At 39.7% G+C, this 26,960-nt stretch overlaps 1 protein-coding gene across 2 annotated transcripts in view; it reads left to right on the top strand.

The window, feature by feature from the left end:
- The first annotated feature begins 6,741 nt into the window (after positions 1 to 6,741).
- LOC108028437 (basic-leucine zipper transcription factor A) overlaps positions 6,742 to 26,960 on the top strand; it is a 56,607-nt gene continuing 36,388 nt past the window's right edge. For both annotated transcript variants that reach the window (XR_007763617.1, XM_017100267.3), the window contains exon 1: positions 6,742 to 7,207. The gene's annotated coding sequence lies outside the window, so the exon portion shown is untranslated. The remainder of the gene's footprint in view (positions 7,208 to 26,960) is intronic.

Genomic DNA, 26,960 nt, shown 5'->3' on the forward strand with positions numbered 1-26,960 from the left:
GTTTCGCTGGTAAACAATGTGATTTTCAGCGTGAAATTTCATTCAATCGGCAAGGGTAGAGGCTATACGGCTAAAACCCCCTGTTGGCCACACCTCTGTTGCCAACTCATTGGACGGCCATTGGTGGGCAATTTGTGTGTGCGAGGCAGTGTTTGGCCCCAAAAAATATGTCGAAAAGGTTTTTGTTTTAATACAACCTTTTTCACTGCATTTTTCAGCCAGAGAAACGCTTTTTACATTTTGTTCGAGGATTTGCTGCCTTTTTCTGGCTAAAATTGCTTTTAATTGATCAAATTGTTTAAATACATTCATACATGCATAAATTTGCTTTCTACGTTTTTTCGCTTCCTTGTATTTTTTGTGCTTCAGTTAAAGTTGTAATGTTTTTGTTTAGTTGTCTATGCCATCAAAACACAACAAAAAAACTAGTTTACTGCAGCATATGCAAATGATGTTTTAATTCATTTTTTAGTGACAATCACCTAACTAATTGCTTTAATTTGTTAGAACTGTGAACATATTTACCTTGAATTTGCGTATTTGAAAACAAAATGTTTACACTTGGGCATTATTATCCCATTTAAATAAAGTAAAAAGGGAAGTGAGCTTTTATTAAAACAATATTTGTAAAATTACTGGGCTTCTTATTTGTTTATGGTGTTTGGACTTGCAGATTTTTCATCGAATTCATTGTACCTTTTGTTTACCTTATGATTGTTCATCAACTTGCCCACAAAAACTGAAGACTGCAAGAGTTGAAAATGAAATGCAAGCATTCTGGGAATTTACATTTCGATAAAGGGAAAATCGAAAGCATAAAAAATATATCAGCTTTTATTTAAATGCAGTAAATATTTTAAGTTCCTAATTGCTTTAAAAAAAATTAAATGCTCATTGTGAGGCTTATTGCTAAGCTGATTGCGGGGGTCATAAGGTGTTCATTGCGATGCTCATTGCGAGGCTTATTCCGATGTCTTTTGCGATGCATATTGTAAGGTCTTATTGCGAGGCTTTTTGAGAGGTCTTTTATAAGGAATATTGCAATGCTCTTTGCGAATCTGATTGCTAGGCTCATTTCTAGGCTCATTGCTAGGCTAATTGCAAAGCTTTTTGCTAAGCTTATTTCGCGGATTTTTGAAGGCCTATTGCGAGTTTTATTGCGAGGCTTACTGAGAGGCCTATGGAGGGGCTTATTGACATGACGAAGAATAGATAGGTACAGGTATAAGAGTAGTGGGTATACAAATGTATCAATAAGCGCAATTGCATTGGATTAAATACTTGATTTACTTATAGCAATGTTTTTTAAACCTTTTTAAATGGAAAGTGCAAAGTATTATCATGGTAGTTAAAATAAAAATTGCAATGCCTTTGCAGCTCTTTATTCAAACTCTGTTGCGATTTAATTAAAGACCCATGCCGATTCAAGTGAAACACATAAATAAGTGAACAGACAGACACCACCGAAAATATTCGCGAGCATAAACGCCAGCGATTTTCTGGCATTCATTCGCAGCTCCCGCGGCCCCGACTTCCCTTGCTTTTAAAACTTAGCGGGGGGCGCTGGCAGAAAATGTTGGCTTAAAAGTGATTTTAGCCCGCCCGCCTCGTGCCCCGCCACTATGGCAATCTGTCTGAGTGCCCCTGCCACCTGCCGAGCCTTCGCATATCCGCTCACACATGGCGATGTGCATATAGGTAATGCATGTAAACGATATTGCTTCACTCAACTGTCAGAGGGCATTAAATAATATTTTACGCTGGAGGGGCGGCGGGCGTCATCATCGTGGCCTGTGACATTTGTGACTGCAGGCTGCGAATCCCAAAAAAGCCGCACCATGGCAACTTTACTGAATGGCAGACCGACAGACAAGCAGACAAGCAGACATAGATGTCATGTTCAGAGTTGTGTAACACGAGGGGTATTTAATTTTTTAAGCAAACTAAAATTCCCTGCCAGCTTCTGGCAACCTCTGCATTCAGCATTAAGCATGTGCATAAATAGTTGCATACTTTGTGGCGCTCTGGCCGCACCCCTTATGGGTTTGATTACATCTGGCAGCCTAGACCCAGTTTTGGATTTGTAATCTGGGGTTTGAAGTGAGTTCCTAACATTATTTTTGTTTTGCATATTAAAGGGCTCTGCTTAAGGTCATTAGTTAAGGGGGCTTTTGATCGTTCTTGGACTTTTGTCATCTCTTATTCTGTTATATCTAGTCAAATCCATGATAACATTGTTTAGTTTATCGATTACAAAGCTCGAATTCAGTAGTATGAGTATGCTGTTTTGTTGTGTGTTCGCCTTTCTCTGGAGATTACAGACACCATTCCATTAGCCTAATACTCATCGGCAATTTGATAGTTGAGTAAATTTATAAGAAATGCACAAAAAAGCACTTAGATATGAAATTTGAGAAGTTTGCTCGGCTCTGCCCAAGTCTCTTTCTGTGTTGAACAAACAAGAGTCCCGAAGGCTTTATTCCTTTGGGGGCCTTCACCTGCTGACGACACGAACGTGTCCACAATGCGGGCTTCAATAATTCGAGGCGAGTTTATTATGCAGATAAACAAAATGGGCGACACCCGATTTTTGCTGACTCAGCATTAAGTTTGGTCCTCACACACACGTGAAAGCAGATACGGCCGAAAGCCTTTGGGCCGTGGTCAACAATTGCCGGCAATCATCTAGGCAGTTACCTTATTACAACAACAGTGAAGGGAAATAGGCTGGAGAGGCAGACTTTGGCCAGAACGGCAGTTATCTGACTGTAAATACATAATCTGCTGGCTGGCCCAAAGTGAACCCGTCGACGCTGCAGCTTTCTAGTTCCCAAAAGATTTCAGCCGGCTTGTGCACCTTGAATACGGATTTGCTTTTATTGCCACAGCTTCCTGTTGCCCGCTTCTGGGCACTTGGAAAAAATATAAGGCCAAAAAAACAGTTTCTAATAATAAAAATTAATGTTGGTATTTCATTAAATTATATTTATTATGCATTTAATAAAGGTACAATTTTAAAGTGCACTAAATAATTTAAAATTAAAAAGGTATTTCTGTTATTTTAGATACAATTTTTAACAAGATTTTAGACGATTTCCCATTTTTATTATGCATTATGATGTCTTTTTTAGTTTCCAAAGCTGTAGGTGATGCACATATTGATTTTTTCAGTGTCTCTCCCTCCTTACTTATTTTATGTTGTGGGTTCCGCTTTTAGGGTTAAGCAGGTGCTTTATAAACCAAGCATCCAGGCGGGTGGCCTCTGACGGTAAATAAGGACAAATACCACGTAATGGGCAACCTGTGCGTGGCTGAAGCCCCATTGAGAAAACTAGAGGCACAGAATCCCTTTACTCCCGTCTTGGAAAGGACGGCGGAGCACGACGGTGGTAGGCTGTAAAATTTTCACCTTTAAATGTGTCCCCCAAGCGCAATCAAAATATTCTTCTCAGTCGCACTTGCCTTGTTTTCGAGGTGAAGATGGGCACCTGTCGCCATGATATTGCTTCCATATTCATAATTACTTAAGCGGCGGTGCGATGTCAAGTCTGCCGACATCTTTAGTGGCTCGTGAAATATTTATTAAGTGGCCGGAGTGGAGTGGAGTTGTGAGATACTTTCGCCATATATCTAACGCTTTTGCGTCGCCTTAGATTTTGGATGCAGAGCAAAGTTCGTGTGGCTTATTAAAGTCGAAAGTTTTTGATAGTTTCGGCTATGTGAAAGCTTGTTTTAGCAGGCGATTAGCCTGTGTGCTAAACTTTATAAATTAAATGAGGCTTTCAAGTTTTTAATTGCACAAATGTAATTAGTTTACGGTTGGATTTTAAAGGCATTGGAATTTGAAACTATTAATAGTTAAGCTGCGTAAGAACTGCATGAGTAATTTATAAATAATATTTGTATTGTTCAGCTTTTGATTGAAATGAATACGCTCAGAAATATAAAATTATATATTTTATGACCTTTTAAATGTTCCATGCAGTAGTGATACCTCTTTTACAAAAAATTATGAATGGTAATTTTTGATATTAAATAATAGTTCTTACTTTTTGAATACAATGTTTGTTTTGTGTTAATAAATTCTTACTAGGAAAATGTATGGTTAGAAAAATAATAAATTATTTATTTTATTTATTCATTCTCAAACTACCTAAAACGTTTGTTTTTATAGCTAGGTGAGTTATATATTTATTTATATTTATACATTTGACTATGTCTAGGTACAAATAAGAAATTCCTTTTTTATATAGACTATGTCTAGGTACAAATAAGAAATTCCTTTTTTGTATTTCTTGGTTTACATTTAAAGCCTTTTTTATTCCATTACTAAAATATGACAATTTAAGTAACACAATATTGAAATGATGTATTCAAGCTGTACTACAGGAAAAATGCGTTTATTTTATTTTAAATAAACGCACATTAATAAAATGATAATTTAATTTGTAAAATAATTTTTTTAGTATATTTGTACCAGATATACCCTCAAATTCAAGAAGAACCCAGTCGTCCTACTCAAACATCAACTATTACTCACCACAAAGCAAATATGAATTGCCTTGCGTAATCCACACCAGCACAAGGGTACCGACGGCTAAGGCCACCAAAATCACATAATTCATACATAACATGTGTGGTGGAGCAGGACCCACGTGAAAGACAAACAGAAAACATGGGAAACTAGAGGCAGAGCCCGGCCGACATATTGAAATTCATAACTACATACAGAAACCAATTACAATATCAATTTAAAAGGGATTAAAATGGCCTGGCCCGGGGCTTAGGCCGCTGCCGTCGCCACTCGCCTCCTAAAACCACTCCGTTGGCCATGGTCAGAAGGCGGCACATTTAAGATTTGTTCCCTTGTAAAATTTGTGAAATTGCAAATTGTATTTGCCTGAGCCGTGGAGCAGCCGAAAGCCCTGGGCCCAAAACTTTTAAATGAAATTCTGAGCCAGCAGATTTTCATAATAAATAACGACTCTTACACGAGCATAATCAGGCATAATGCCATTGTGCAGTGTCACAATACATTGTATTGACTCAGCCGGGGCGGAAAATCTCAACAAGTGGCCATCTTCCTGCCGACTCGGCGTGTATTTTAGCATAATTTATCTTGTTTGCTTGCCAAATCAAAAACGCTGTGCACAAGGGACCGCAATTTATGCGCCAGCATTGAGACGCCAGGCACAGATGCAATTTGCTAAGTAAAGATGCAGATTGAGTGCAGTCCGCTGGCGAGCAAACAGACTAAAAACGTTAACTGCCGACGAGGCTAAGCAGCTCGAATGCATTAAATTTAAACGCTCGACTAAGCGATTTAATTTGGAAAGTGGCAAAAAGCTGGCCAATCTTTCATCGTCCGGGATCGCTTCCTGCTCCTCCTTCTCTTCGTCCATTCATCGATTTGTCCATCCATCATGCCATCAATGCCGGGTCTTAGCCATGAGACAGATAAATCAGTTAAGCATCGTCATGTCAAGTTAACAGGCGATTACAAGGGCTTTACCTGACCAGATGCGTGGCTAAGGACCATTGCGAAAGGTCGGCAGGGTTAGGGGATGTTTAAGTAAAAGTCTTAAATTTATACCTTGTTTTAAAATATATCTTTGATTTTCAGCTACATAATAATCATAGTCTTAATAAGATTCATCAATTTAAATTGTAAATATAAAAACAAAAATTCATTAAAGATAAAAAAATTGTATCTTAAAACGTAAAGTAAGATGATATTTAGTGCATATTTAGTGTTCTTCCATTTAAATTTTATTTAAAGTAGTTTCCTTACAAAAAAAGGGTGTACGTCTTTTATTTAATAGATTCTTAAGTCTTCTAATTTTTATAACTGTGCAGTTTATTAAGTAATGAATAATATCAAATTAGGAAAAAACATTTTAAATGCACGAAACAAAAAGGAAATAAAAAGACAATTAATTAATTTCTTAGTTTATAATAAAATTAATTTTAGTATTGATCCAAAATACCTTTGTGAAAACCCGTATAAGTCCCAATTAACTTAAGCAGATTTTGGCAGCCAGAAGCGAGACCAATGCATCAAATTAACTGGCGATTACAAAGGGCTTACGACGCGTATCCAACCGACGCATACACTCTCTCGTATCTGCGAGATAGCCAATCGAGTGTAGGCGACGCAACAAGCAAATGACAATTGAAAGGATAACCAGAGGACTGGGGACCGCAGCTTGTTGATAAAAGAAATTAAACAGACAGCGGAAAAAGGAAACAGAAATAAAGGAAAGTTAAGCCCACAAGACAATTGACAATGGGCCCGAGAATGGGTGAAAGGGGGTCCTTTGGCCGGGGATCTGTGGCATTTGTCTCGACTGTCTCGTTGACATGACATGGCGCGAATTGTGCGCCAGGATTGTTGTGCGTTCTGTGTGCTGTGTGCTGTGTTTTTGGTTTGCCAGTCGTCTGCCAGCGAAGTGAGCAGCACGCGCCGATGATTATGTTGCCGCTGACAACGACAACAACCAGAGGACAAGCGGCGGCAGCACCAGCAACATCTGCGGCAGCAACACCCCGAGCACCAGCAACATCAGCAACAGACTTCTCCGAAAAACGAAGCCCTTTTCGGACTCCAGTTGGCGGCAAGTGCCGTGTGGCACGAAGCTTTTCATTGACTAAAAGCGACGCGTGCGCCGTTGGCAGCAGCAACTTAGACTCCGACTTGCGTCCAGTCCTCCGTCCGCAGTTTCAGTTCGCTTCTGTCACTCGCTCGTGCTGGACGGCACACGCGGCGTATGGGTGATTTCCCTGGCTCCTCTAGGACTGTTTTATTGGATTTTGGCGCAAGAAGGCAAAAAAGCCGGCTAAAGTGTCCCTCGCGGCCGTGTGTGCGTGTGTTGCCGGAAATACTTTGAGCAATCGAAACGAAACGTAGGAAAAAGGAAAGGAAACCGAAACAAAAGCCTAAGCAAATTAACTTGGCCCATTCGTTACATGGCGAGCATTGTTCTAGTGGTTATTATGTTTAGTTTTTTGCCCAGTCCCCCTGCCAGCACGAAAGTAGGTTAATTGACGTGTGTTGTGGGCGTATCTACGAGGAAAATAATAAAAAAAGTACCCCAAGTACAAAAACAAATACCAGAGCAGCCGGTGAAGTGGTCAATTGCCACAGCCAGAGGCCCCTGAACCCACTCGATAACACAGGAGTGTGGGCCGAAAGTCAAGCTACTTTAAGGTATGTCAAATACGAGTATATCTATTTGTTTTAGCCGTTGTCATACTGTCTTTAATATTATGCTGACAACTTATAGGTTTAATTCAAATTGGGTGCAGTGCTAATGGGTTAAATTCGCTGTTTATTGCTTTGGCTGGGAAAAATTTACACAATTTACCAATAAAACAGTTTCATGCATTGCCAAATATCTACTGTTTTTTGGATGAATGCATTTTAAGCTGATAATTTGTTTTCCTCTCGGCTAATTTTAATTAGTTTTTGATATGAGCGAGCAAAATACAAAACGTAAATCAATGAATTGTCCATTATGCGCTTCGAAATTATGGGTGATGTGTGGCTATCAGCGGAGTAAGGTGCAAATGTGGAAGTGATTTGGAAAGTAGATTAATTTTAAAAGTCATTAAAAGTCACTTAATTTTGAATTGTGGGCCTATTATATTTACCCAAAGAATATTTTTTAGTATATTATTTTATTATTCGATTTATACCAAGCTAAACCTTTTATAATTTAATGCACTACATTTCCATTAAGTGTGATGAAAGGTATCTTCAATGAAACCTTATTTTTGTAATAATTATGCGCCATTGAAAACATATAATTGTTATAAAAATACAGTGCAACCTTGCCAATTAACATTCTAAAATACAGTTACCATTTATTGTCGCATTGACACTACTGCAATAAAAAAAAATAATAAGAAAGCACAATACAATTGGGAATACCACTGCATAACCATGAATAAACATTTGCAAAATAAACTTCAAACAACTGTCGCCGCCCAGTGTTTTGGGCCATCAAAACAAACACAAAAAGGGTTGCGAGCAGAAAAAATTAAAACAAACAAAGTGCGCAATGTGGGGAAGTGGCTCCGTGGGTCGGTGGCGTTGCGGTGCCTTGAAGGCAACTTTGTTGCACAAATTTATTAATTTTTTCGCCAGTGTGTGTGCGGGGTGTGTGTCACATTTAAAAGCATTCTCTGTCGGCTGCCTTTGGACGGGCGATTTCCTGGCAGCTGGCTCTTTGTTTTATTATTTTGCGGAAGCTGCGAAGCAACATTTATAAAAAGGTTTTCCTTGCTCGTCCTGCTACGTGGGCCACACACACAGCCACAACAAACACACCCACACACCCACCCACACCCGCAGACGCACATTGCTCTGCATTACCGTTATTTTATGACGGAAGTACATTTAAGCAGATTTTTTCTCACAGAACTCCCGCTCCCTTCGACCGAACTGGAAAAAAGGGCTGCCGAAAAAAACCAAAATAAAATGGGAGACCGAGGAAATTTAAATATTTTCCTTTACGCTGTGCTTTTCATTTGCCCGTCTCGCTAAAATTTATGACCAACAAAATTGGAATATGCCCCAAAACAACAGCACAAAGTTCACTTCGATTGCCATAAAAAATAAAAACAAATTCGTAGGGACCTTCACGACCAACGCCTTCGATGGAAAATAACCATCGAGGACCTCATGTACTTGCACAAGATAAAAGTGTTACTAAAAATTTAATAAGTATTCGTATTGTTATCCTTAAAAATGGGTTTTAATTGAGAATATATAAAGAGATGTTTTTTTCTATTATACCTTTCAACTTGTGACTTGCAAGTTTAAAATATATATATATATATACATTTTTAAAACTTTATAGGATAGTATATCTGGTATTCCAATACAAAATATACAAAAAGTGACTAGGCTGATAATAGTATAGCATTATTATTGTTCAAATAAAATGGTTTACACACGTTTATCAACGAATGCCTCCTTCCACGCATAAAGAAATACGATACCATAAACCAGATCCTCTTTAAATTCACTCCTCAATATGTCGTAGCCACATATTTCATTAATTGAAATTTAATACAATTACCAGGCGAATGTGTGGAAAGCCAAGTAAAAGTCAGCAGCCAAAACACACATAAATTCAGGCCAAACACACATTCGCTGTTGGGAGGACGAGGGAGCTTCCTTGGCAAGTAAGTGACTCAATAAATAAATTTACTTGCCAACTTTTTGCCTCGTCGTCGTGGCCTTGGGGGACTGATTGTTGCTTTCTCAAGGTAGATATGTGTCGGCAAGCTCTTTCCGGCGAAAGATCTGAGAAATACTGGGCCGTAATAAACAACACTTGATCGAGGGCGGGGGCACAAAGTTAAGTGTACTTTACTGGGGCCAGAGAAATAAATTCCAAGAATTAACCTAGATAGGTGAGAGTAAGTGGAGACAATTTTTCCACGGCCTCTACAATTGTAAATCTGAGACGTTTTTACCACAACTTCAAGTCACGATTTTTCAGATAATTTTAAATAAATCTAAGTATTTTTGAAATGTTTTATTATATATAAATGACAAAAAGTCCCATATACAAATTTTATAAAATAGTTGAAATATTAAAATTCCGAATGAAACATCGTCAAGATTATTTATATTTCATCTAGCAAAACCTCTTTTCAGACCTTAGAATTGGTTATAATTTTTAAATTCCCAAAATGCGATATATTAAAAGGAATATCTATTTCTCCTTCTAGTAAATAAATGTAATTGATTAAATCAATTTTAACATGGATAACAGTATTCACATTGCAACAAAATGCGCTTTCAATTTAATCCCCGACTTTTCACTTATTTTTCGTGAGCCACTTTAAGCAGTGACTTATATCAGGCTATGCATTATGATCTAATCCAAGCGAGGGTCGTAAAACAGAATCCTCAAGGATGAGAACTTGAATTTGCACAGCATTAGCACAGGCTGGGGGAAAACCCAAGGAAAAACTGTAGCTCAGGCATTTATTAGGTAAGTGAGCTATTCAAAATCAGAGCAGCGGAAAAATCCGCGACGCCGGGGGTGGTGAATGGTGTGGCTGAGTGTGTCCGCCGATTGTCAGGCAAATGTCAAGCTCAAGCTGCAGGCGACTTTCAGCTTGTCGCACGTCTCGTTTCGGCCCTTTTCCCGCTTTCCCGCAGGCTTTCCCCAGCACCAGGCACTTTCACCTGCACCTGCACCTGCACCTGGAACATTGTGCAGACATTTATGGCACCAGATGCCGCCGGCAGCAGGCAAATGCCTTGCCATCCTTGAGTGGCATTGCGAAGGCATTTCCATAGCATTTCCGTGGTGCGTTTGCCGGAGCGTTGGAGGCGCATTAGCTTTGTCATTTATCATTGCATCTATCCGCCATCTTTGTTACCATTTCCATGGGCTGAGGCAAGAGGGCTTAGAGCGGGCACAATCAGAGTTCAAAGACTGCCAGCCCTAACTTTAAGCTAACTTTGGTTTTACTCGATTCGCCCCTGGCCCTGTGTCTGTTGAAATTTTACTCTTGTGCAGAGCCAGTTTCTGCGGGATTTATGAAGGGTTTTCAAGAAATCAAGGTTTATTTTAATTAATTTAATGAAATTCATTCTTAGTTGTATACTAAGTTTGTAAAAGTAGAGTTTTCTGGAAAGCTTAACAAACCAGGTACTATAGTTATAGTACTAACCGTATAAGGATTCGAAAACTTAAATTTGGTATTTCAATAAAAATCTGCTTAAATCGTAATCTTTTTTTACTTCTTTATTTTATATATTTATTAAGTAAGCGGATATCATTAAAACGCGTTTGCTAAATATTTCTCTAACATCAAGTCGAATTTGGTTAATATATTTTATAATGCCTATAACACAAAGTTTGACGATTAAAGAGCAAATCAAGAAGCAATCCAAAAAGTTTAAGCAAGGACCAAAACAATCTCACTATATACTCTAGTGTCTTTGGTTTAAGCATATTTGTTTTTTTAAATCTATGAACTTTTAATTTGCTTTTTATTCTTTATTAAGTATTAATGAAAAGGAATTTCCCTAAAAATCTTAAATACTGTAAGCATGGCTTTAAGCAAACTCCTCTTGTTTAATTAATATTCATCCAAAGCTGGCTTAACTGGGCTCCAGTCTGCAATAAGCGGGCTTGCACATATTTTCAATGTGCTTTGAGGGTTCTTTTTGCCGTGGCTGTTGATGACGTGTGCTGGCATACTTCGCTTATCAAAGACTGGCATATTTCGCTTGACAGACAGGCGACCGAACAGAATGTTGCTTTTGGGCTCTGCAAAATGTCAAGGTTCCGCACGCTTCGCTGGCTGCATTTTCATAATGTATCAAGGCAATTGGCCTGCAGCCTTAATTGAAGGCTTGCATTTTCAATTTTCAGGCATTCTAATTTATTTTGTGTGGACAAAGGGACTGCCCCGCTCTCGGCATTCCACCTGTCGCCCCCTTTGTGCATAAAAAGTGTGAACAATTTTATTGTGTGGAAAATTTGCTTGCTCACATGAGACGGCGGCGGGGCAGGAAAAACTCGTGCATAATTTAAAAATGCCCGCATCACTCATACGCAGCGTTGCACGCTCCTTGTGGCCAGGATATGCCGGGCCAGCCGGCCAGGGTAACAATGGAAAGGTCTCATTTTCGAGGTAGGCGGAGTTCGTCTGCCTCTTTGTTAGCTCTTGCCTTCCCCTTTTTAGTTCAGTCATTGTTTGCTTTAAACTCTTTTTTGTGCGCTTACTGAGCTCTTCAGATTGCTGTGGGAACTTATGGAAATGTGTCGATTTCTGGTTTGCACAAAGTTTTGATATGACCACAGATTGGCTTTGTTGCGGTGATAAAAATATTAAAGTCAGCTCATCTCTGGTTGTTGATTCAGCAAAAGATTTATTCGGTATTCTTCTAAATATTTCCCCTGATAGCTTTTCAATCATTTCCTTTTAAAGCCCTCTTCATGGCATAGTTTGGTCAACTAATCCTGCTGGAAATTCTTAAATCCTCTTTTTGGACCAGGCCCAAATCCCTTTCAATTGCCAACGAATCCCGGGTGCTGCCTGACAATTAAAACGCCCCGAAAAGGGGGAAATTCTGGCGGTTAGAGCGAGAACCCCACTTGAATGCAGCTAGCCATGAAAGCGCGTTAAAAAAGCACTGCATGCACATGGCCGTTTTGTAGCCCCCGAAACTCACTGCCCCATCAAATATGCATGTAAAACACCGCACAGCCGGCGGATTGGAGCGGGAGCAGCTCAACAATTTCGCCTGCGGACAAGGTCCGGCAAAAAATCGAGAGAAATATAAATCTTAAATGCCTTGACATGTGTTCACCGAAAAAAGCTGAGGCTTATAAAAAAATCAGGAGGCGAAAGGTAACTGAAACTTCAAATACCCTTGCAGATTATAAAGCAGCCTAGATTTGGTTAACAAATGGTGGGCATTCTATAGTTTTTTGTTTAGGTATTTTGCAAAAAGAATAAGTTAGTTTTGTTCCACGCTTTTCATCTCAGCTCTCAAATATTTTCACAATCCCCTTTAGAAACTTTCGTACTCTTGTAGTTTTTAAATAAATATTATTATATTACTTAAACATTTTCTTATTAATTATTAAACACAATTCTTCTCGTAATGAGAAACTCGCAGAAATATGGTTCTATACAAGATTTGCCTTGCCTGAAATTAAATACATTTTCAATTAATTTTGGTTTTTGCCTTTTATTTTTCTTTTAACGCTGATCAATGGAGTTTTCAAGTACATTTATAGAGGGAGGAAAGTGGAATACTAGCATTTGTACAACCATTGAGCAGCCAAAAAGAGTAAAATAAGAGTCCAGAGCACTTCTTTCGCTCGGTGAACCCTGTGAAAATCCCAACTCAACGGGGGGGTGAGTGGGTGGATTGGTGGCTGGAGGTCGGAGGTCGCGGGAGTTTTCCGCCTTTTGTATTTGGTGTGTTGCTTAGCAGCAAATTACTTGGCATGTCAATTGGATGTTGATGACGCGTTGACAAATTTCGTATGACCGAATAGTTTTCGTGCTGCTTTCGCCTTTTCCCCTTCGCAGCAGATAGCATTTATTTAATAAACCATTCTTCAAGCTAGAAGTACGGGGCATACACATAATACACGTAATATTTATTTACTTGGGGGCGCGGGCATGTGTGTAATATGTAGATTTCGAAGGCGAAAAACCGAAGCGGTAAATCAAAGTACATGCATTGCGTATGAGTGTTGAGGCAGAAGGAGGGCGGAGTTTCTTGTGATTTATAAGCAATTTCTCATGTTGCAGGCATTTGTGTGTGCTGCAAGCTGGTTTTTGGGAGCAATCAGTGGTGGGATAGGGATATAGCTACAAGGACGGGAACTTAGTAGATGTCTAATATAAATTCCTAAATTATTAGAGCTTGAAAAAAGTATTTCCGTTTTACAGACCGATATTTTATAAATTTTTGATATATTTAGTTTAAAATATTTAAAGCATTTGTCTTTAAGCTTCCTCCTAAAGTTGTATTATTATTTATGAATACAACCAGGTATATATTATTTAGATGTGTCAAATGATTTCCTCATCTCTAGCCTGTGGAATAGGCAAATTTTTAGACCTTCGGCAGCACAAGTCAAGTCACCCATACTCCTGCATAAGGACAGCCGGCAAAAATGCTTAGATATTTTTTATGCGCAAAATAAATTGAACTTGAGGCGAAGTAGATGGATGGGAGGGATTCGGCCGGGACTTGGGCCAAGGCAAATCATTCGGAGTAGACGGGAAGCGACGAAGCGCATAAATTGTTGGCACACACAGGGCTACAGCACCGGCCATGCACATAGAGCGAGTGGAGTTTGAAAGCGGCGTCCGAAATGCTTGAGTTGCGTTTCTGCTTTGAGGGATTATACCTGCCGGAAAGGCAGGGGCAGAACATCCCAGATCCCACATCCCTCAGCCAAGTCTGCGCTGAAAGCTCATCTCTGGAGATTTCTGCCTGAAAATTATGATTTATACCTACATTTTGATTTTCTTTCTCTTTCGCTAGCCGCCTCGCCCCCTTTTTCCCCTGCAGTTACCGACACTGAATTTGGGTTTAAGTTGAAATTTCGTGCTTTGTCGCGGCCCCCAAGGCAGTATTTCTTCCGTTTAATCGCCGCTGCTATTTCTCTATATACGAGTCCCGATTGTGCCATAATGTGACGCAAAGTGGATCCAGAGGTGTTTCCTGTCCCCCGGAGCACATCCATTCTCTTTTTCTGTCAACCGAAAAGGTTCGAGCATTGCAAATCGATAATACACCTAAACTCTAGTGCGACCGCCTGCAAAATATGTGTAATCAATTTTTTATTGCTAAACGAAGCACTCCATTTTCGGGGGCAACTATTCGGGCACTAAAGCGGTTTTTGTTGGGTGAAAGTTTTAACTTTTTGTCACAGCCAAATGTCGATATGATGATGATGATGGTGGTGATTCCGATGATGCTAAGAGGATGTCAATGGATTCGGCCTCGGGTGGGTTTTTCAAGAATTTGTGGATACTACTTGGCCATAAAAATTGACTCTCCATAGCCGTTATGATAGCGAAACAGGTAACGAGGGAACAGCGAGAAATTTGTAGGAGTTATTGTGCATTTCAATAATTAATTGAAAAATAAAAGGCTTGGATGTCAAATTGTTTTTAATTTCTCAGTGGGGACCACCCGAGTAGCCCAATGCCATTAAAAAATATATTTGCACAATGTTTTTTATCAAGGAACTATATTTATCCACTGGGATTTGCAAGTCCATGGACACAAATTAATTTATTCTGTTTGATGTTTTTATTTACGCTGACTTATTGTTATCTCCATCTGTTTTTTAGGTATTTGGTATTATATCATCAAATGTTGTGTGGAATATTATAATTTAATTTTTTATTATAAAAATAATTGAAACATAATCAAATAATTAGAGATACCACCTTTTTCTTCGTGTGCTGATGAGGAAAAGAGTGTGATCCAATTGGGGTCAGGCAGTTGGTTATCTAAGCCAAGTTATGACCAGCAGAGGCTGCCAGCCTGCATTATTGACCAGCCAAGTTTGGATAATGGAATAGGAAATTTGCCATCAATTGCGACGGCATAGAAGCACCTGATTTGCCTCTGGGTGCTGAGCGGCTAAATCGATGTGCTCAATTATTGCGGAACTGATGCCAGTTTAATATGCCAACTGCAATATGCCGTAATCCATTCGGCCAAGAACTTTAAGGCCAAACAACGCTCTGTGTGCGGCACCACTTTCATTTTGTTTGTAATGTGTCCAATAATAGTGGCATTACGCTCATTTAACATGCGTGCACACAGCCGAACGCAGATGGCCAACACACACGATGTCGATGGCCGATGTGCGTGGGCATATATACATAAAAATGTCCTTAACCCACTAACACCATGGTGGGGGTGATATTAGCATAATGTGCGTGAGCTTTGGCTGAGCCTCTGTCACAGTGTGTTTGTGTGTTAGCCTGTGTGTGCGGCGGATAACAAACCCAAAACCGCTTAGGTCCTGCAGTCCTGCCAACAACTTAGCCGCTTTGCCATAAACAGACAAGCCACATCAACCGTAAATTCCTTTGTATACTCTTTGCCGCAGAGCCTAGGGGACTAATTGGGGACAGAGGAGAGGGCATCCTAAAACTACTGGGAGCAGCAAAAATGTCTAGTGTCCAGTTCTTGTTGGGTCTTAATGTATGCTATCAAAAACTCAAAATACCCCAGTTTTGCATTAAAACAACACTGAAACTATGATTGACTCACTAAAAGAGGGATTTAAAAACTACTCTTAAGAAAAAATAAAGTTTTACTTCAAAATAGTGCTATGTGGGTGCCATTAAAGTCACTAGGAGGCTGACATCACTTTTAAATGACATTTTGTAGAGCCTAAAAGTATGCTGAGAATAAAGGAAGTAATATGTCTAAACAAATTCATTATACTTTCAAGCTTAAGATGTATTGTGGCATACTCACTGACACCTAAATTTTAAAGTGATTTCAAATATACAGACATTTTTGTTCAAAACTATCTTGTAGCATACTTACTGGCACATTTAAAGGTGATTTAAAAACTAAGTTTTTGTAAAAAATAGTATGGAAAATTACCAATATTTTTAATGGTATCTGTGGAGTCGGTGTTTCCCTATTCCAGCTTTGCAATTATGTATTCACCGCCAAGCCCACACCATATTCTTTCCATTACGCAGGATAAAAGTCCCTCTTTGACATTTTTTGTCTCATTAGTGCGTTAACTGTGGGACATCGTGCTTCCTCCGAGTTCACATGTGGACATATGCACTTTGAGTACTTTCTCATGCCCATGCGCACCGATGGAAGCAAAGCGGCGAAACGAGTTTGCTGCATCCGTCTCCGCTCGCCATTTGTTCCAAACCGCTGGCCACCATCTCATCGCTCCTCTGTCAATATTATTGTGAAATTTGGCAATGTTGTGGTTCGCTAGGATACCATGTTCGGTCCTGGTCGGTCAGAGATTAAACACATAATGGGCGCGTGCTCCGGCGGTTCTATGGCCGCGTTTTTAATAACATTTTATGCCGGGCTGAGGCTCCAGGCCGAGGCTATGTTCCGCAATAAATGAGCCGTTAAACGCTTTAAGTTGGCCCGCCCACAAGCACACACATGTACGCGGTACATATGTGTTTGTGCCAGCCATTTTATTGCCGCTTTATTGTGGGCCAGAGGCGGGGACTCGGCCAAGTTGAGCGTCATAAACGGGTTAATGACTTGGAAGTTGCTTTTAATACGAACCAAAAAATGTTCACCATTGTCGTTCCAGCCACTCAAGTGTTTTTGCCGGCTTCTGGAGCCGCTGGAAGCGTCTTTATTGCTGATCCGAAGCCCCGAGTTGCGTTCTTTATTGGCGGCCTTGCCCCTTTTGGCCATTGCCTTTATCAATGTAATGTCGCTTGTTTGTTTTGGCTCAGGCCGCAATATGATTATTTTTTTATGGCCAATTTTTAATTTGTTTGCACACATTTCGGGGGGTTGGAAGGGGCTTATCGCCGTTCAGCAGTGCTAGCATTTATAAAACCTTTTCAAAACCTTTTTTCCTTTTTAAATTGCCAACCAGTTGCATAGTTTTTTCTCAATGGTTGAACATTTCCGTTTCCCCTTTCCCGCACAAATGGGCCCTCCTTTTTATTTAACACTTCGGATTGTCGGTCTTTATGTTGTTGTGGGTTTCCCAGCATGTGTGGGCGGGCATAAATATTTTATGAAGCCAGTTTTGATTTATGTCTGCATGTGGCGGGCGTTTAGGTGCTAATAGTTGCGTGCGATTTAGATAATGTTTCAGATACCCTCCTCATCTACAATGTAAATAGCTTCGCTGGTCAGTAATTAAAAATAAATAAACCTAGTAGTTGGCGAAAATCAACAGAAACTGTTTTTTAATTACTGCCTCTGAAAAATGAAAAGGAACTTCTGTTTGCGTTAATTTCGGTTGGCTATTGAAGGTAGTAAATTAACCACTATTTGGAATACCACTCTAGTGCCTAAAAGAAAAGGTTTTTATACAAATTTCTAGTACTAAGATGTTCTTCTTGAATTAATGAATAAATAAATGGAGTAATAAATAAATAGATCAAGCAAATGTTACATAATAAATAAATAAAAATAAATAAAGAAGTAGATGATGCTCTTTCATTCAAATTAGGATATTTTTCAAGCCTTTAAACTTTGCAAAAGCAAAGTAAAAAATATCTTTCGATTTCAGCTTTAAAGTAAATAATATATATTCAAATAAGTAATATAATTTAAAAGCTCACAGCTCATCAAGCGGGTTATGTACCACTGCAGGCTATAAAAAGACATCAAGCAATTCAAAGTATATTTGAGTACCGCGCTTGTGGCGGGGAAATGGGACACGGTAAAGGACAAATTCATTTGACGTCTGTTTTCATTTGCCACGCCCCTGACGCCCCACTCCGCCTTTTATTTCCTTTTTATGACTCTCTTTTATTTGGCTTTCCCTCCGTGTCTCACGTGCACTTCATTTTGTAATTACCTCGGCCCGAAATGCGACAACGTTCTAAAAATTTGTCGACTTAATGACAAAATGTTTGAAATTGCCCCTTATAAAAGACGTCAGTGAATAAATTTACACATGCACATCGGCACACACACACTCACACATCTACACTCAGGACTTCCGGTTGGCATTTGCATTGGCGGATGGAAAGTCACGTCGCAGCATTTTGGCTCGTTCCTTTCTTCGCCTTCGTTTTGGGCGCCCAAAAGTGTGCACAAGTTAATTTGATTTCGCTGTAAGTCAGACACACAAAACTAAATTCGTGGGACCCTCGACGCCTTTGCCAAGTCGGGCGAAAAATCAAAATTTCCGCACATTGCCTATTTTTCAAAGCAACACTCAGACGGCCCGAGGATGCGCCTGTGTGCGAGTGTGTGTGGGAGTCAAATTTATTTCGAGTTTTGCACACGTATGGATCCTGTCTGTCCTGCGTCTGAGTGTTGTGCCGAATTCCTCCTTCAGTCGCCTGATAACCTGCAAATAAGACACACACGGCTAAAAATACACAGGAAGAAATGTAATATAAATATTTAATATTAATTTTTAAGCGAACTAACTCTTTCTGTTTTAGTAAGTGATTTCCAAATTTAAAATAGTTGACCAAATCCTGAACTTTATCTTTCAATCAAGAATTTTATGTATTTAATAATATTTTTAAATAATGATAATATTAGGTCTTTAAAATTTGATAAATAACCATTTTAATATAAATTAATGAATTTTAATTTAAATTTGCTTCAATGATTTATGGAAATATCTTTATTTGATTTTATTTTACTTATTACAAAATCATAGGTTTAATTCAGATTGACAAAGTGTTTTTGAAAAATATTCTAAGATGACTCCTTTTTTTAAAGATCTCAGTCAAAGTCAAAAGTCAAAGGAAATGTACATCTTATTTTTTAAAAAAGTATGTAAAAATTTCAAAATTTAAAATGTAGGTTTCAAAGGAAATGTACATTATATTTTTTTATTACAAATAGATTTATAGTGCTAGATTTTAAAATTCTAGTTGTAAAATAGTTTTTTATGTGTTGTAGCTTATGCTGCTTCTTTGCAAAAATGGATAGAAAGTAAATAAGTAAATTTAAGCAGCGCACAAAATTATTTAAAGTGTACAGCTTTGTATCACGTGCTGCATGCCACTGCCGTCATTCAATGTTGTCAAAAATTTATATCAAGCCGGCGCCGAAATGAAAAAGTAAAATCGGTTGAGGGAAACCAAATCGCGGGCGAGCGGGGCACTCGAACATCTAAAGAAATGAATAAAAATAAGGCATAAAAGCAAGCAAATAAAATTAACAAAACCGAAATACGAGCAGCATTTCCTGCAGTACCCAATCTTTTCCTCCCTCCAATTTGTTTTGTTCGTTTTTTTGCGTTCGAAAAGTTGTTCAAACTTTTGCAAAGGTGTTCTGCAAATCTCGTTGGGCAAAAGTTAACGAAACAAATCGAAATTTAAAGTTTTCGTATTGTGTTCGCACTAGAAGTGAAGTGAGGAAAAGTTTTCAGAAATGCGGGTAATAACTTGAGCTAAAGATATTAGCTTAAACGGGAGGAAATTAATTAAAATATTTCTACTGACGTGTGAGTAATGTAATTCCTTAAAAGATTTAATTGCGTAAAGAACTTCTGGGAGTGAAAATGGATTTCTGTGGAATTTAAAGTGGAGGAGAAAACGAGTTCGGGAACGGATTCCGACATGTGTGTGTGATTGCTGCAATATGTGGCTGGCTTGATGTGGCAATTGCTGGCATATTTTCCGTCGCTGCCGCCACTTTTCCTCCGCCCACAGCTTTTTCCTCTTAATTTTCCTTTGGCACCTGCATCCGCTGGCACGAATATTCCCGCATTTTCTTTGTTAGCACTGAGGATAAAATCAGTTGAATTTTTCATGCAAGCGGCGCGCCATAAAAATCAATTTCGGACAGGGCACAAGTTTATTTATTTATCTGCTTATTTCGCTGAAAAATGAATTTAAAGAAATGAATTGAATTATGTCATAAATGCGCGCAGACGGGATAAGGCAGTCGGGGCCTCGCCGACTGTCAGTAATCCCATTTAGCTCCATCAAATGGCTATTGATTTATTATTTTGGTAATGCAATTGCCGAGCCCGCCGGGCTCTGAATTATGAGCAAATGGCGTCCAACCGCGGGTCCCGAAACGCTGAGCTGCAAACGTGACCGCTCGGGCGGTCCTACGGTCACTCAATGAAATGTCTGCGGTTTCGGATTGGATTGGATTTGGTTTGCCTTCGGTCACAGCTTCGACAGTTGTCCTATTGATCAGATTGAGAGGTGATGGGGGGATATACGTTGAGGTTGCAATCAGCTGCATGGGGTCGCTGGCATTATAAATATTGATTTTAAATTACGGGATTAAGGGGCTTGTGCTTCATGGGAATGATAAATATTATTTATTAATTTTATTTATTATTATATTCATCGGAAAGTAAGTAACAGGTTAAACAAAGCCCTTCCGACCCCATAAAATGTATACATTCTTTGTCTTTCCCTATTGTTTTAATCATCTTTTGGAAGAATTGGATAAGATATGTAACAAAAACCAACTTTTAAAAGTTACCACTGCTGTATAGTTAAATAAATATTTGTGAATTGTGTATAGAATCCAACTAGACCCAAAGCCACGAAAGTACACCTCGTTAAGGGGTGATTTTCTTCGATGAAACATTTAACTTACTTTAAATAACAAAAAATAATGAAATATATGTATCTTATGTATCTGATGTTTAATAGATGAGAAATTAAATTCTAGCTTTAAGTGTAAGCCTAGGCTTTAGGTACTTCTTAAATTTTTTTTCATTTAAGGTGCTGCAAGCTCTAGCTTCATCCCGAAAACGTTTCAGCAATTTATGAGCACTTCCCCTTTAATGTTTACCGTTTTCCATTCTCGTTAGCATAAACATTAAAGAGTTCGACAACCCTCGAAGCCGACCACTAATACTTTGACCGAAATGTAAATAAGTGAACAAAAATTAAATCGTGCATAAAAATAACTAAACGCAGCCAACTCGAACCGCTTACACTGGGAAAAAGCCGCAAAGAACAAGTCTCGGCCAGCCGCAAATCCCCATAAAGGACCCCATCAACTTCATAGCCCTGACCGGAGACCAGAGATGGACTACGGACTGTGTCCAGCGGCTGGGAAAACTGTCATTTCGGGACTCGAGTTCTCAATGGGCCGTGCAGGGAAATGGCAGCGGAGGATGATGGAAAGGGTCGGCCAAGGACTTTCACCTATCTGCCAGGCCTTTTCTCCGGTTAAATGATGTGTGCATTAATCCTTTCAACATGCTTTTCACATTTTTCTTCCATTTGTTGCTCTTTTCGGCTGCTCCTGGGCCGTGAGCTCCATCACTCAGGTCCTCGGCGCCGGTGACAAATGTTCCGGGCAGGTGGGCCAAAAGGAAATGGTATTGGGCCGGGGGCCAGGGGCCGGGGCAACAAGGGCAGTCACAAAAACTACTCGCACAAGGTCATATATTTTCGTGTCGCTTTGTTGCTTTGCATGCTAATGAAAAATTAAAATTTCCACTACAAAAACTGTGATTCATTAGGCTGGAGCAGGCAGGCCAGGTTGGCAGTCAGGCATTGCCGGTGAATAATAAATAAGCCAGCTGGCTAATTAAGCGAGGAGGGACTGCCTCCCCCTTTTAACCTTACCCTCCACCGAGGAGGGGATCCCATCCCACGGGGCACACCATTTGCATTATACTTTTGTATTTTACATAGCACACGTGTTCGGGAGCGTGATTCGGGAGTGTGTGGCGTGTCCCGTAAGGACCTTGCCTCATTGCAGGGTCTATTCGACTGTAATTGCAATCGATACACGGAGGAAAATAAGATGACACATGAGAATAAGTATGTTTATTAAAAACTACCAAAGAATCCAAACTAAATTTTTTTTTTAATTATGCTATATATGTATGTATCCTATATAGGTAAAAAATAAGTTCAAAATATTTATTAAGACACATTAATTATATATAGTAAATATCATTTCATTCGTTTAAAAACTTAAACTTGAGTTCTGACTCATACAAATTTTAATAAGATATTTTGTTACCCTCTTTGGTTTTTTAAAGAAATACAGCACCTAATAGATTGTATTTGTTATGATTTTCCAATTTATAAGAGTTAGATATTGCTTGATAAAAATTTTCGAGTGAAAAATAAGTTATCCCAAAATAATTCCATAGTGACATGCAGATATAAATCCAAGTCCAGAATTTTAATGTTTAAAAATGCTTTAACATAACGCTTACATTTTATTTTCTGTGCATGAACAGTGGTAGTAGAAGGGTGGGGAAGGGAAAGCTTATCCAGTGAATTAACCATGGCCAGCAGCTGGGGGCCAGCTGTTTTCAAGTTGGCGCTACATGGCGTCATCTGCTGGTAAGTTATGAATTATAAATTGCGATTCAACTTAATTAAATTCACACAATCTCCCATGAAAATGCAGATATTTTGCTGCATTGCCGGCGCTTAATTTATGTACTAGTGCACTATTCCAAGCGAAATCAGAACCGCAGAATTGCAGTTAATTTGCCGTGGCAACTTTATTCGGTTCGGCCATCATTTGCCTTCCATTTTGGCCGGAAAAGCAACGCATAACAGCATCAATTAGCCATAAATTCTCGTTAGCCAACAGGCAGAGTACTACCATAAATAAAGGGCCCTGTCGGGGTGGATGGGTGGATGGTAAGCCATCGTTCAGACCAAGGCGGCAAACCGAAAATAATATCAGACACTTCCACGCCGCAGATCCGAAACTGAATAACTACGCTTATTAAGGATAAACGGGCAGTGGGTGGGCGTGGGTGGCACACACAATTCACAATTACAATTATTTTTGCCATGTAGTTTAGTTTCCAACCCAACTGCCCCTCGTCGACGGCTGAGACGCATAAAAATCGCAGCTGTCAGTTCAAAAAGCCAAAAACTTCAGCAACAGCATCAATTTTCCACACGCCAGCGAATTTTTCGCCACCAATCCGGGAAATCCACACACTCCCCCACACACACATGCACAATTGCGGAAGACATGTGAACGCAATTTTCACGTGCAAACTTTGCTCTTCCAAAAGGCAACAAACAAACGGAGCAAATAAACCAACTGAAATGTGAAGGAGGCCATTGATTTATACGAAGTGGGGATACGCTCTCCTGGGAGAACTAACTATCCCCTAGGATAGTTGTGGGTGAGATACAGATGATTCACGCCCCGATTTATGGGATGTAGTTTGAATCTCCGCATTTGCACAGATTTGAATAACAAATGGCTGAGTAGACATCTTAATTAAGCTTTTCTATGTGATAAGACAACGAAATGGTTTTGATGGTCCAATAAACTTATAAAATGTTTTTTTTTTTTATTTTTATTAGAATTTCTGAAGATGTACAGTAAAAAAAAACAATAAAGGTATCTTGATCACATGGGCTTTACGAAAATTTATTGAATCATGGATTTTCTTGAATCTGTTCTGCGCCATTTTGGAATTAAATAATTTGCTAATTAATTAGATACGTTTTTAATTAAATAGTAACGAAAGTCCTGATACCATGTACTGTACTCCTTCCAATGAGCCCAATGAACGGTCTGTTTTCCTGAATGGCAAAATTATGGCACTCCCCCACGGACTTAATTGCAGGGCATCCATAAAACAAGTGTAGCGCTGCGGCGTGGCATAAGTTGGGGCAAATAAAGTAAAGTACGCTGCACAATTTTATTTCGTGCGTTGTGGAAAGCTCAGTCAGGGGGCTGTCAGCAGGGGAGGATTTGGGGGGTGGATGTGCGGAAAATGCGGATTGGGAGAAGGAAAGCGGGTGGAATTGGGAGGGTGCTGCCAGCTAATCTCAACAAACAAAGCGTGAAACTAACAATTCTGCAAATACAGACAAAACCGCACACCCGCGCACAAAGGAGCGAGACAGACGGTTGTGGGCGGTGACACGCCCACCGAAGGGAGGGGGTGTAAAAGTTTGTCTTGCTCATTCGCGGGCCAAGAAGAAACTTTATTTTAGCCTGGCTGAGAGCTACAGCCATCGAATTTATTTTCATGTCAGAGCGCAAGAGCACCACTCCCGCTCCTCAGTCGCATTTAGGATTGGCGTTAAATTGGCAAAAGGCGATGGCTAAGCAAATAATGAACTTGCTAATTTGGCTTGGCGGCGTCGCCGTTCGCGTTCTGCGTCCGCTGCAACGCGTCGAATGAGCGATGTTCGCGCATAAATTACGCATACGCAGCGTTGCACATCTTAAGCGCGTTAAAGCCTCTTGAACGCGCTGCCCAAGTGGCCGCATAATAAGGCAGGCAGCCCAAAGGGCGAAAGGACGAAAGAACGAGGCAGCAGCAACAAGCGGCTGGGGCTCCGCGAGGCTAAGCTCTAATTTTCTCACGTACTTGTAAATTTTGCGGAAAACCGCAACAAATTCACTTATAAAAGTAATCTAGAAAGCGCGTACACAACCGGAAGCACGAAAAGGCGCGCCGAGAACGGCAAAAATCCTGGCCAAAAAGGGGAAGGCGGGCGGCGTTGGGAAATCTAAAAGCGGGGCAAGGAAAAAAGTAAAATGGAAACAAAAAGCGCACAAAACTCGTCGTCGTGTAAAGAATTGCGTTTGTCGCGACACGGCGACAACTTTGCCTCGCAGAATGGAAAGGGGCACGGCCAGGCACTCAGGACGAAGGACGAGGGACCGGGCTTAAGGCGACCCCCACTTTATCACAGATTTAAAACGAAATGAATGTAAGCACATTAAATGGCTTGGACTTGGGACTCCCATTAAAGGTTCTTAGTCGAGGACTGGAGAAGGTTTTATCCGCGGAGCGGCTGTTTGTCCTGCCGGGCGAAGTAAAAAGTTTCAAATGCAAAGTTAGCTTACGGAGAAAACAAGGAAGGATTTAATTGGAGAGCGATTTGTAGGGCGGTTAGGAACAAGACAAGTTGCTCTTATCATTTGGCTTAATTCGCAACCCTCGGGGAAAAGAGTGGGTTAAGTTGTGCAAAAAGGCTTGTGGCCAAGAGTTCTACAACCAAAAGTCCCATTTAGTAAATATAATTTTAGCAATACTTGAAGTAAGTGAACTATAAAAGTAAAAAACTCCCTTCTTAAAATGGAAGATTTAAAACACATTAATTATAAAATCTGCATGGATTGTTAATAACTAATAATTAACAATCCATGCAGATTTTATCATTAATAAAAAAGTTAATGAGTCTGGGAAAATTATAATACCAACCCCAACGGAATATAAAACCCTGCACATCAAATAAATTAAATTTCTCTCAAAACCTAACTTAATTTTTTAATGGATTCGACTTGGTTATCTACAATTAAATGTGATTAGTTGGTAAATAATCACTTAAGATTTTTTAACTTAGATAGGCAGTCCCGGCTTATAATTGTCCAAAAGTTTCCGGGTTTCAGCAAAGTTTTCCCCGCTTATCTAGGCTATTAGTCGAAATGCCATTTGAAGTCGCACAATTCCAATTGTTGTGGCTTCTTTGTGCGGATTGCTTGCGAGGTATGTTTCCTCTCCTGATTTCTATGATATCACCGCACAAAGCCAACTCCTGAGCAATTCAAAATCTTTAACAAATGAATATTAAATAACCTGATAAAGTTGTTCCAAATTATTGCCCCCGGCACGAGTCCTCTGCCCAACCACGAAATTCTTTCCCCGCCCCAAAGGCTACGTCTGCAATTAGAAAACCAACTTTTTCTGCTGTTCAACATTCGTTACAAGCGTTGAAAGTCTGAAAGTCGGTCGCAACAAATCCAATTTTCAGCTGCAAGGAAAAAAGTTAAATTATCAAAAGAAGAAAATAAATTGTAGCTCGGCGAAAAGTTGGGACTTTTCCAAGGACAAAGCCGGGGATATGGGCAGGGCATAGGGCAACCCATCCCGCAGTTCACTTCATTCCATAACGAACCCCGCGGCTATGTGTCACAATTTTCCGGAACGGGGGCCTCTTCATCATTATTAGCAGCTGATGGCGGAAAACCGGAAAACTTTCGGCTATGCTTTTAATAAACTTTTACTCGGCACTTGCCATTTGGCATTTATGCAAATAGAAGGCACGCAAATATTGAGTGGAATGGCCCCGACCAATAACAACAAATTTCAATTATGCCATCAAATCTATTTAGGTGTACAAATATTTGGAAATTTCCGGCCACTCCCCAGCCCACCCATCATGCTGTAATTGTGGCGTGTAATTTACAGATTTCGCTGTTAAGATTGTGGCGAAAGTTTGGTTCCCCTGCCACGCCATTCTACGCAGCTTTTTGGCCCTCGAGCAGGCCCTAATTGGCAGCTGCTCTAAAGAGTCAATAGGAGTACACAAGTTGCACATAAATTTCCCGCTGAATATTTTACAACCCATTGTTCGGGGGTTTGCATTGTGGCTCCGAGAAATTCACTTGATTTGATTCCGTTTCAATTATGCTCGAGCCGAAAATAAGCTCTTGCCCTCGAGAGACTTCTTCAGGTTCATTACCAAAATGAAGAAGGCCAAAATAAATGTTTCCCAATTTCAGGAGTGCCAAATTAATCAATTATGCGTGTGTGTTTGTGGACTTTGGGTGCTGTACTTTGGTTCCATTTTGTTAATTAATAACAAAGTTAACAATAAATGGTTAGATGTTTTTCTGTAGAATGGAAAAACAATTTCTTAGGACCTTTAAGATAAATAATATTTACAAAACTAAAGGTGTGTTCTGAAAGCATTAAATAGAAGTACTTAAAGTCCTTCGAGAGATCGGCATTAAGCCTAATAGATGAATGCTTTTTTCAGTTTCCATCGCCTGTGTCTACTGCCTGACTTATTGATATATTATTGAAACACAAACCAAG

The sequence above is a fragment of the Drosophila biarmipes genome, chromosome 3L (assembly GCF_025231255.1).
Source record: "Drosophila biarmipes strain raj3 chromosome 3L, RU_DBia_V1.1, whole genome shotgun sequence".
Lineage (NCBI taxonomy): Eukaryota > Metazoa > Arthropoda > Insecta > Diptera > Drosophilidae > Drosophila > Drosophila biarmipes.